The sequence below is a fragment of the Phoca vitulina genome, unplaced genomic scaffold, assembly GCF_004348235.1.
Source record: "Phoca vitulina isolate PV1807 unplaced genomic scaffold, GSC_HSeal_1.0 scaffold37, whole genome shotgun sequence".
Lineage (NCBI taxonomy): Eukaryota > Metazoa > Chordata > Mammalia > Carnivora > Phocidae > Phoca > Phoca vitulina.
In genome coordinates this window covers 13,241,204-13,251,212 of record NW_022589740.1, presented here as the reverse complement: position 1 = coordinate 13,251,212, position 10,009 = coordinate 13,241,204, and the positions used below count along the sequence as shown (strand labels likewise).

Here is a 10,009-nt window from a genome sequence, read left to right as displayed (position 1 = left end):
ATGCTTAAGAAAATAATAGGGTAATAAACAGAAGTGCTACCTATCCACCCTCTTCTGCCTAGTCCAGGCTGTATCTTTGAGTCAAATCAGAACACCAAAGGCCTCCTTTTATGATGATGATGATGATGATGAAAGGACTATCTCAAGAACATATGATTGATTCATCATAATCCTTGTTCATCATGCAGTCTCATTATTCATCTAGGCATGGCTCACATTTTTTAGTTAGTAAGTTAATTACTTTTTATAATGTGGTAAGCACCCAAACCAACTACCCAGTAGGACCTTAATAAAAAACCTTCATATAACTTAAAAGAAAAAAAAAAAAGTAAGTAGAACTGTAATAAGAACTTAACTTCTATGCTCGCTTCGGCAGCACATGTACTAAAATTAGAACGATACAGAGATTAGCATGGCCCCTGTGCAAGGATGACATGCCAATTCATGAAGCATTCCATATTTTTTTCTCCACAATTCTTTAGTCTTTCAATTTTAATTTTTTTCTCTTTCCTTTTCAACCAATTTCTAATTTTATCAACTCTTTTAAAAATCTTTTTCAATTTTCATTTTTACGGTTACATTCTATCCTTTCACTGTATTTAATTTCATTTTTGTATATGTATATGTTTTTCTTTCTTTACAATTTTGAGATGTAGTTTCTTTAACAAACCAACCAAAATACACTCAGGATATAGTGTACTGCTCTGTTCACCTGTTTGTTTATATTCCTTCTTTTGTTTTTTTCCTCTCTTTTTTTGTTGTCTTTTAAATTTCATATACATGGTTATATTCTATCTTACATTGTATTTAATTTTATTCTTATACATATATAAGTTTTTCTTTAAATTTTGGGATCTAGTTTTCTAATGAAAGGACCAAAATACACACAGGATCCAGAGTATTGCTCTATTCTGTTCACCTGTCTGATTATATTCTCTCTCTCTCTCTCTCTCTCTCTCTAATTTTTTTTTTGGTTTTGGGATAAATGAGGCAGAAGAGAGAAACAGTGATATAAAAGAGAAAACGGAGAATAAAGAAGCTGAGAAAAAGAGAGATAAACAACTACTGGATCATGAGGGGAGAATTCTAGATACAAGTGATACCATAAAGTGAAACAATATAGAATAATTGGGATCCCAGAAGAAGAGGAGAGAGAGAAGGGCAGAAGGTATATTGGAACAAATTATAGCAGAGAACTTCCCTAAACTGGGGAACATAACAGGCATCCAAGTCCAGGAGACACAGAGAACCTCCCTCAAAATCAATAAAAATTTATCAACACCCCGACATACAATAGTGAAACTTGCAAATCTCAGAGACAAAGAGAAAATCCTGAAAGCAGATCAGGACAAGAGGTCCATAACCTACAAGGGTAGAAACATTAGCCTGGCAGCAGACCTATCCACAAAGACCTGGCAGGCCAAAGACTGGCATGATATATTCAAGGTGCTAAATGAGAAAAATATATAGCCAAGAATATTTTATCCAACTAGAATGTCATTCAAAATAGAAGGAGAGATAAAAAACCTTCCAGGACAAACAGAAACTGAAAGAATTTGTAATCAGCAAACCAGTCCTACAAGAAATATTAAAAGGGATTCTTTAAGCTAAGAGAGAGCCCAAAAGTAACACAGACCAGAAAGGAACAGAGACAATATACAGTAACAGTCACCTTACAGGCAATACAGTGGCACTACATTCACATCTTTCAATAGTTACTCTGAATGTAAAGGGGCTAAATACCCTAATCAAAAGACAGAGGGTTTCAGATTGGATAAAAAAGCAAGATCCATCGATATGCTGTCTGCAAGAGACTCATTTTAGACCCAGTCACCGCCAGATTGAAAGTGCGGGGTTGAAAAACCATTTATCATGCTAATGGACACCAAAAGAAAGCTGGGGTGGCAATCCTTATATCAGACAAATTAGATTTTAAACCAAAGACTACAATAAGAGATGAGGAAGGACACTATATCATACTTAAAGGGTCTATCCACCAAGAAGATCTAACAATTGTAAATATCTATGCCCCTAATATGGGAGCAGCCAATTATATAAGTCAATTAATAACAAAATTAAAGAAACACATCAATAATAATACTATAATAGTAGGGGATTTAACACCCTACTCATTGCAATGGACAGATCATCTAAGTAGAAGATCAACAAGGAAACAAGGACTTTGAATGACACTGGACCAGATGGACTCCATAGATACATTCAGAACATTCCATCCTAAAGCAACAGAATAAACATTCTTCTTGAATGCACATGGAATATTTTCCAGAATAGATCACATACTGGGTCACAAAGCAGGTCTCAACCAGTCCCAAAAGATTGGGATCATTCCCTGCATATTTTTGAACCACAATGCTTTGAAAATGGAACTCAATCACAAGAGAAAATTTGGAAAGAACTCAAATACATGGAGGCTAAAGAGCATCCTACTAAAGAATGAATGGGTCAACCAGGAAATTAAAGAATTTTAAAAATTCATGGAAACAAATGAAAATGAAAACACAACTGTTCAAGATCTTTGGATGCAGCAAAGGTGGTTCTAAGAGCATATAGCAATACACACCTTTCTCAAGAAAGAAGAAAGGTCTCAAATACACAGGCTAACCTTACACCTAAAGGAGCTGGAGAAAGAACAGTAAATAAATCCTAAACCCAGCAGAAGAGAATTAATAAAGATTAGAGCAGGAATCGATGAAATAGAAACCAAAAGAACAGTAGAACAGATAACGAAACTAGGAGCTGGTTCTTTGAGAGAATTAATAAGATTGATAAACCCCTGCCCAGACTTAACAAAAATAAAAGAGAAATGACCCAAATAATTAAAATCATGAATGAAAGAGGAGAGATCACAACCAACACCAAAGAGATAAGATTATAAGAACATATTATGAGCAACTATATGCCAGCAAATTAGATAATCTGGAAGAAATGGATGCATTCCTAGAGATGTATCAACTACCAAAACTGAACCAGGAAGAAATAGAAAACCTGAACAGACCCATAACCACTAAGGAAATTGAAGCAGTAATCAAAAATCTCCCAACAAACAAGAGCCCAGGGCCAGATGGCTTCCCCAGGGGAATTCTACCAGACATTTAAAGAAGAAATAACACCTATTCTTCTGAAGCTGTTTTATAAAATAGAAATGGAAGGAAAACTTCCAAAGTTTTTCCATGAGGCCAGCATTATCTTGATCCCAAAACCAGACAAAGACCCCATCAAAAAGAAGAATTAGAGACCAATATCCCTGATGAACATGGATGCAAAAATTTTCACCAAGATACTAGCCAATAGGATCAAACAGTACATTCAAAGGGTTATTCACCACAACCAAGTGGGATTTATTCCTAGGCTGCAAGGGTGGTTCCATATCTGCAAATCAGGCAGTATGATACACTACATAAATAAAAGAAAGGACAAGAACCATATGATCCTATCAATAGATGCAGAAAAAACCTTTTACAAAGTACAGCATCCTTTCTTGATTAAAACTCTTAACATTGTAGGGATAGAGGGATCATACCTCAATATCATAAAAGCCATTTATGAAAAGCTCACAGAGAATATCATTTTGAGAGTTATCAAATATCAAACTGAGAGTTTTTCCCCTAAGGTGAGGAACATGGCCCAGATGTCCACTATCACCACTGCTGTTCAATATAGTACCTGAAGTCCTAGCCTCAGCAATCAGACAACCAAAATAAATAAAAAGCATGTGAATTGGCAAAGAAGAAGTCAAACCCTCATTCTTTGCAGATGACATGATACTCTCTGTGGAAAACCCAAAAGACTTCACCCCAAAATTGCTAGAACTCATACAGGAATTCAGCAAAGTCACAGGATATAAAATCAATGCACAGAAACCACTTGCATTTCTATACATTACCAATGAGACAGAAGAGAGAGAAATTAAAGAGTTGATCCCATTTACAGTTGCACCAAAAACCATAAGATACATAGAGGCAAAGGATCTGTACTCAGAAAACTATGGAATACTCATGAAAGAAATTGAGGAAGACACAACGAAATGGAAAAACATTCCATGCTCATGGATTAGAAGAACAAATACTGTTAAAATGTCTGTGCTACCTAGAGCAATCTATACATTCAGTGCAATCCCTATCAAAATACCATCACCTTTTTTCAAAGAAATGGAACAAATAATCCTAAAATTTGTATGGGACCAGAAAAGACCCTGAACAGCCAGAGGAATGTTGAAAAAGAAAACCAAAGCGGCGGCATCACAATTCCTTACTTCAAGCTCTATTACATACTGTAATCAAGACAGTATGGTACTGGCACAAAAACAGACACATAGATCAATGGGACAAAATAGAGAACCCAGAAATGGACCCTAAACTCTATGGTCAACTAATCTTCCACAAAGAATTTGGAAAGAATGTCCAATGGAAAAAAGACAGTCTCTTTAACAAATGGTGCTGGCAAAATTGGACAGCCACATGAAGAAGAATGAAATTGGACCATTTCCTTACACCATACACAAAAATAGACTCAAAATAGATGAAAGACCTAAATGTGAGACAGGAATCCATCGAAATCCTGGAGGGGAACACAGACAGCAACCTCTTCGACCTCAGCCACAGCAACTTCTTGATAGACACATCTCCAAAGGCAAGGGAAACAAAGGCAAAAATGAACTATTGGGACTTCATCAAGATAAAAAGCTTTTGCACAGCAAAGGAAAAAGTCAACAAAACCAAAAGGCAACCGACAGAATGGGAGAACATATTTGCAAATGACATATCAGATAAAGGGCTAGTATCCAAAATCTATAAAGAACTTACCAACTCAACACCCAAAGAACAAATAATTCAGTCAAGAAAGACATGAACAGACATTTCTCCAAAGAAGACATACAAATGGCCAACAGACACATGAAAAAGTACTCAACAACACTCAGCATCAGGGAAATACAAATCAAAACCACAATGAAATACCACCTCACACCAGTCAGAATGGCTAAAATTAACAAGTCAGGAAATGACAGATGTTGGCGAGGATGCGGAGAAAGGGGAACCCTCCTACACTGTTGGTGGGAATGCAAGCTGGTGCAGCCACTCTAGAAAACAGTATGGAGATTCCTCAAAAAGTTGAGAATAGAGCCACCCTATGACCCAGCAATTGCAGTACTGGGTATTTACCCCAAAAATACAAATGTAGTGATCTGAAGGGGCATTTGCACCCCGATGTTTATAGCAGCAATGTCCACAATAGCCAAACTATGGAAGGAGCCCAGATGTCCATTGACAGATGAATGGATAAAGAAGAAGTCGTATATATATATACAATGGAATACTACTCAGCCATCAAAAAGCCCAAAATCTTGCCATTTGCAACGATGTGGATGGAATTAGAGGGTATCATGCTAAGCAAAATAAGTCAATCAGAGAGAGACAATTAGCATATGATCTCACTTATATGTGGAATTTAAGAAACAAAATAGAGGATTATAGGGGAAGAGAGGAAAAAATAAAACAAGATGAAACCAGAGGGAGACAAACCATAAGAGACTCTTAATCATAGGAAACAAACTGAGGGTTGCTGGAGGGGAGAGGGGTGAGGGGATGGGGTAACTGGGTGATGGATATTAAGCAGGGGAAAAGAAAGTGAATTTATTTTTTTTAAAGATTTTATTTATTTATTTGACAGAGAGAGACACACAGCGAGAGAGGGAACACAAGCAGGGGAGTGGGAGAGGGAGAAGCAGGTTTCCCTCGGAGCAGAGAGTCTGATGTGGGGTTTGATCCCAGGATCCTGGGATCATGACCTGAGCCAAAGGCAGACACTTAACGACTGAGCCACCTAGGCGCCCCAAGAAAGTGAATTTTACTCTATGTAAATTGCACCCTAATAAACCTGACTAAAAAAAAGAAAAAAAACCTTATTTTATATATAAATTTTTTTGTATTTAAAAATTGAGGTATAATTTACTTAGAGTGAAATACATATATCTTAAATATAAATTCTGATAAGTTGAGCTTGATAAGTGTAGAAATATGTATATAATGGTGAAATCCACATCCTCAAGGCACAGGATATTTTCAAAACAAAAAGTTCCCTTGTATTCTTTCCCAACAAATGCCACCCCCCACCAAAGTCACTGTTGAACTGAATTCTATCATAATCACTTACCTTTGATTATATCTAAAATTTCATAAAATATATACTCTGTGTACAGCTTCTTTCACTCAGCTTAGTGCTTTTAAGATTTGCTCACATTGTTTTGTGTATCAGTAGTTCATTCCTTCATGTTGCATGGAACATACCATAGTTTATCCACTCTCTTATAAATAGATTTTTTAGTTATTTCCAATTTTTAGCTATTATTTACAAAACTGCAATAAATATTCTTGTGTAAGTCTTCTGTGAACAAAAATTTTGTCTTGAATAAATTACCTAGGTGTGTAATTGCTAACTCATAGGATAGATAATTTATTTTTTGTTGAGATATAATTGGAATACAACATTGTGTTAGTTTTAGGTGTACAACATAATGATTTGATATATGCATATATTATGAAATAATTACCACAATAATTTAAAATCTGTCACCACACATAGTTACAATTTTTTGTCTTGTGATGAGAACCTTTAAGATTTACTCTCTTAGCAACTTTCAAATATACAATACAATACAATACAAATATACAATAAACAAATATTGTTACTAATAGCCACCAAAAGCACCCCCAGGACTTACTTATAAACTGGAAGTTCATATCCTTTGACCACCTTCATTCATTTTGCCCATCTGCCTCCCCCAACTCTGGCAACCACCAATCTGTTCTCTGCATCTATGAGTTTGTTTTTTGCTTTTGTTTTTGTTTTTTAGATTCCACATGTAAGTGAGACCGTACAGTATTTGTTTTTGTCTGACTTATTTCACTTAGCCTAATACCCTCAAGATCCATCCCTGTTGTTGCAAATGGCAGGATGTTTTTCCTTTTTTCATGGCTGATTAATATTCCATTGTGTGTATTTGTATATTGGTGGGGGGAGGGTGAGTGCCTGGGTGTGGATAGGAACGTTTTCTTTATTTATTAATTTGTCAATGGACACTTAGGTTGTTTCATGCCTTGGCTATTGCAAATAATGTTTCAGTGAACATGGGAGTACAGAAATCTTTTGGAGATAGTGATTTTGTTTCCTTCAGATAAATACTCAGAACTAAAATTGCAAGGTCATATGGTAATTCTATTTTTAAATTTTTAAGGACGCTTCATGCTGTTTTCCACAGTGGCTGCACCAATTTACAATCCCACCAACAATGCACGAGAGTTCCTTTTTCTCCACATCCTTGCCAGTACTTGCTATTTCTTGTCTTTTTGATGCTAGCCATTTTAACAAGTGTGAGATGATAATCTCATTGTGATTTTGCTTCGCATTCCCTGATGATTAGTGATGTTGAGTACCTCTTTATGTACTTGTTGACCATCTGTATGTCTTCTTTGGAAAAATCTCTATTCACATTCTCTGTCCATTTTTTAATTGGACTTTTTTTCTCTTGAGTTACATGAGTTACTTATTTAAAAATTTATATATATACACACACACATATATCTTCACTATCTGTGGAAAGATATTTATGCTGCTTCCACCTCTTGGCTTATTATGAATAGTGCTACTGTGAACATAGGTATGCAAATATCTCTTCAAGATCTTGATTTTAGTTCTTTAGGATACATACTTAGGAGTGGAATTGCTGAATTATACAGTAGTTGTATTTTTAATTTTTGAGAAACTGTCATACAGTTTTCCACAGTGGTGATACCATTTTACGATCCCACCAACAGTGCATAAGAGTTCGAATTTATCCACATTCTAACCAACACAGTATTTTCTGATTTTTGGTTGGTTTTTTATATCAGTCATCCTAATGGGTGTAAGGTGAGAGGTTTGTCAATTTTACTGATCTTTTCAAAGAACCAGTTCTTTACTTACTTTCACTTTTATAGATTTCCTCTCTTACCTCTATTATTTTCTTTATTCTGCTTGTTTTAGGGTTATTTTGCTCTTCTTTTCTAGGTTCCTGTGGTAAGAACATTGGTTTTCTTGATTTGAAACTTTTCATCTTCCCTAATGTGTGCATTTAGTGCTGTAAATTTGCCTTTTAGCACTACTTTACCTATGTCCAATGAATTTTGATGTGTTGTGTTTTCATTTTTATTCAGTTCAATTCTTTTTTTTTTTTTCCCTTTCAGACTTTCTGTTTGACTCATGTATTCTTTAGAAGTGTGTTGTTTAGTTTTCAGCTGTTTGGAGATCTTTCTGTTACCCTTTATTACTGATTTCTACTTTGATTCTATTGTATCAGAGAATATACTCTGTACGAATGCAATGCTTTTAAACTTGTTGAGGTTTATTTTACGGAATATGGTCTGTCTTGGTATAGATATGACACTTGAAAAGAATGTGTAGTCTTTGTTGTTTGGTGGTGTGTTCTGTAACGGATAGAAATTACGTGATTTCTCTTCTTTAATGTGTTAATGTGTGAATTACATGGATTGATTTCCATATATTAAACCAACTTTTCATTGCTGGGATAAAACCCACTTGGTTATGATAATTTAATGTCTTTATATCTTGCTAGATTCAATTTGATAATATTTATTTGGACTTTATGTCTATGCTTACAATGGGTATTTGTCTATAATTTCCTTCATATATAATGCCCTTAGCTAGATTTAGCATCAGAGTTACGTTGGCCTCATGAAATAACTTGAGAAGTATCTTTACTCTATAATTACATAAAAGAGTGTGTAGAACATTAGTAATGTTATTTTATTAAATATTTGATAAAATTCCTTATGAGGCGCTTTGGATCTGAATTTTTCATTGTGGGAATTGCTTTAATTACAAATTCAAATTAATAAATAGATATGGAGGGGCACCTGAGTGGTTCAGTCAGTTAAGCGTCTGCCTTTGGCTCAGGTCATGATCCCAGGGTCCTGGGATCGAGCCCCGCATCTCATCAGGCTCCCTGCTCAGTGGGCAGCCTGCTTCTCCTTCTCCCTCTGCCTCTTCCCTCTGCTCATGCTCTCTCTTTCTCTCTCAAATAAATAAATAAAATCTTTAAAAAAAATAAATAGATACGGAGTTTTTAGATTTTCTACTTATTGTGGTTAGAGCATGGGCTCTACCTGATTCTTTCCCACTTATCAAAACACAATTTACATTCAGTGAAATTTGTAGCTTTAAGCATACAATTCTAGGGTTTTTGACAAGTATATCATAGTCACCAAAATCAAAATATAGAGCAGGGATCATCCTCTACAACCTCTGGGCCAAATGTGGCCCATGGTCTGCTTATGTTTGGCCCTTCAGGTAAGAACCTTTTTTACATTAATAGAGGGTTATAAAAATAAAAACAAAAAAGGATCTATGACAGGGACCACACATGGTTCTAAAATATTTGCTATGTGACCCTTTATAGAAAAAAGTTTGCCAAGCCCTGATATAAAACAGTTCCACAACCCCCCAAAATTCTACTGTGCCCCTTTGTTATCAGCTTTCCCCTTTAAGTGCAGCCCTAAAGAACAACTGAACTATTTTTTACCTGTTAGATTGGTGCTTGCAAGAATACCATATAAATCCAATGTTAAATTATGTAACCTGCAGAGTCTGGCTTTTATTTAGTACAAAGCATTTGAGAGTTACATATGTTATTTCATGTACCCGTAATTCCTACTCTTAAAGCATGGACTTCTGATTTCTCAACTCCTACCTGGATTCTCAACTCCTACCTGGAACATTTAGTCAGATCTCTTACTTTGGTCGGAAACCCAGCATCCCCCAGCACTGGGCAACTGCCAGAATCTCTCTTCTGAAGCACAGCATTTGGCCAAAGACTCAAAAGTTATGTACAAATTGCTGGGGTTTCATCTCTGCCTTGGGCCCTCCTTTCTTTTACTACACCTTACAAATTCCAGCTGACTCAGCACACCCAAATGGTGCTCCATAAGAACCCTGG

At 35.7% G+C, this 10,009-nt stretch overlaps 1 non-coding gene across 1 annotated transcript; it reads left to right on the top strand.

Annotated features, from left to right (window-relative positions):
• Positions 1–360: 360 nt before the first annotated feature.
• LOC116646770 lies at positions 361–464 on the top strand. Its single transcript, XR_004302210.1, has one exon. It is a non-coding gene; the product is annotated as a U6 spliceosomal RNA (small nuclear RNA).
• The last annotated feature ends 9,545 nt before the right edge of the window (positions 465–10,009 follow it).